At 48.3% G+C, this 2,292-nt stretch overlaps 1 protein-coding gene across 1 annotated transcript in view; it reads right to left on the bottom strand.

Annotated features, from left to right (window-relative positions):
- The window catches only part of GPBP1 (GC-rich promoter binding protein 1), a 141,907-nt gene extending 141,585 nt beyond the window's left edge, over positions 1 to 322 (bottom strand). Inside the window, exon 1 of the mRNA XM_069096461.1 lies at positions 302 to 322. The gene's annotated coding sequence lies outside the window, so the exon portion shown is untranslated. The remainder of the gene's footprint in view (positions 1 to 301) is intronic.
- Between the last annotated feature and the right edge of the window lie 1,970 nt (positions 323 to 2,292).

Here is a 2,292-nt window from a genome sequence, read left to right on the forward strand (position 1 = left end):
GGAGGTTTTCGGTACTTTGAATAATCCCCTTTTGCCGCTTTTCCCTCCCCCCACAGCCAGACTCAGTCCCAAAATGGCGCCGGCCCGATCCGCAATGTTCTGCGCCAAGTCTCGCGAGATCACGGAAGGTGGCGAAGTAGGGAGGAAACCAGTGTGGTTGCGAAGGCGGAGGGGGAAAAAGCGGGGGGGCGGGGCGAGGAAGGAAAGAGGAGGTGGGAGAAAGGGTGTGGAAGGAGCCGAAGGAGGGAACGAAGTGGGCGGAGCAGCGAGAAAGAGCCGATTCGAAAGAGAATGTTCGGACCTAAGCAACCGTCGACGCCGAAGCCTCCGGGAGGCTCCTCCCTCTTCAGCAGGTGACTGGAGGAAGTGGAAGGAAGGCGGAGTGGTCGGGGGCGGGGCTTCGAAGGCGGACCCCGAGGCAGGGGCGCGCTGGGGGCGGTGGCTCCGCGTCGTTACGTCAGGAGCAGCTGGAGCCGGGGATTACCCCCTGCTGCTGACGTGATGTTGGTGAACAATCGGGAATGTTCGGTGGAAGGGGGAATTCCCCGCCGCTCCCTAAGGAGCCCCTCCTCCCTCCAATCACTCCTCTCCCATCCTCCCGCACCCGCCCAGAAGACTGTGCAGAGAAGGGGGAGGGGAGAATAAAGGGGCGGAGAAGGAAAGAAGGGAAAAACGAGCCCAGTGCCAAGAGACGGCAGTCGTCCGTTTGCAGACGCGTGGCGGCCTCTGAGCATCTTCAACCCAGCAGATGCCATGCACGCGTATCCTACTCTGCTTTGGGGAAATGGGAGATCACATGGTTGTATGTACACACAGCTGTGGGCAGAAAAGGAGAGGATCTCTTTCGAGGTGCTCGAGCAAATAAAAAATGCACGTAGTAAATGCACGTGCGAATTCGTGGCACTTTGTACTTAAATCATTATAATAGTGGGAGTAGTAGTAATTGCAATAATAGTAATAGTGGTGGTGAGGATAATAAATGAGATTAGCGGCAGATTAAATGAAAAATATTGGGAATCGAGACCAAATTCTAGGATGGTTAAAGAAGAGTTCCTGCACTTAGGAGAATATTATCGTCGTTTGCTCACTGGGCCCCCCCCCCCGCACATATGCGCGCGCGTGGGTGCACGCATACACACACAGTAAATAGAACATGTGTACCAGCCACAGGAGCTGTTTCACAGGAACTGGGTGGTTGTCTGGCTGGTTTCGGCCGCACCTTCTCGCCAAGCATCTCAAGGCTTGCATACCCACACCCCCCAGCAGGGGTAAGATCCCTAGTGGATGGCGCCGTTTACCCCATCGGTCCCCACGCCTCGCCAGACCTGGAGCTGTCTTTAATAGAGTATTTAATAATAGAAGTATCTAATGTGCAAAGGCTCCGGCGGGGGCTGTAGTTGCTGGGATATTTCTTCCTCGAAGAATGTCGGAATAAGAAAAATACGTAGTAATTAAACTTTCCCGTATGTTTGTGTTTGTTTGACCTCTCTCGAGAATTCCACGGTATACTAGAGGAAGTAACAAGTTTTCCGGGCTAGCTAAGTGGTTTGCATAGAGGCAGACCGCTGATTCGGCAGAGTTGGAATTTGCTCTTTCCAATTCAGTTCAACAAATACATACATAATAAAGTGTCACATGAGAGAGACACACACACACAGGGAAAGTCAAAGGGGGCGGGGGGGTTGGGGGGGGAATGTGCACACGCACAAGGCACTCTACTCCCTGGAATACGGTGCTCACTGTGAGCAAGGGACGCGTGAATCTATATTGTTCATCAGGGATGGTATTTAGCTCCAATAAAATAAACAATCAATATGTAAGAATAACTGATGTGTTTGGCGCAAATGCATTACTATTACTATTTGCCAAAGGTATTTAGATGCAATTAATAAAATACAAATGTATTTAAAAGTGTTTCTGAAATCATAATCATTTTTAGGAATCATGTATTTGTTCAACCAAGAGATGCTAACATCTCCGTAGGTTTGGGGTTTGTTTGTTTTTTTTACATTAAAAGGGGGTCCTGTCTCAAAAAAGGGTAGGAAACTTTTGTAATTTTCACTCAAGGTAGAATTTTTAAAAGTTAAAAATGTTCGGTTTCTCTGCCTACTGAAATATATAGGTAAAAATTCTACCATGATGAACTACACAATACAAAGATATTTTTGCTATGGAAAATCAATTACATCATTATAAATCTTGACAATATGAACAAGCTAGAAACATATTCAAGTTTCATATAGGTCCGGAGCCAACTGTGGAAGAATCTCTCACAAATTCTATTTGCATTGT

This window comes from Petaurus breviceps, unplaced genomic scaffold, assembly GCF_028583685.1.
Source record: "Petaurus breviceps papuanus isolate PSGF00001 unplaced genomic scaffold, PetGlider_PUasm1.0 229, whole genome shotgun sequence".
In the NCBI taxonomy this organism is placed as follows: domain Eukaryota; kingdom Metazoa; phylum Chordata; class Mammalia; order Diprotodontia; family Petauridae; genus Petaurus; species Petaurus breviceps.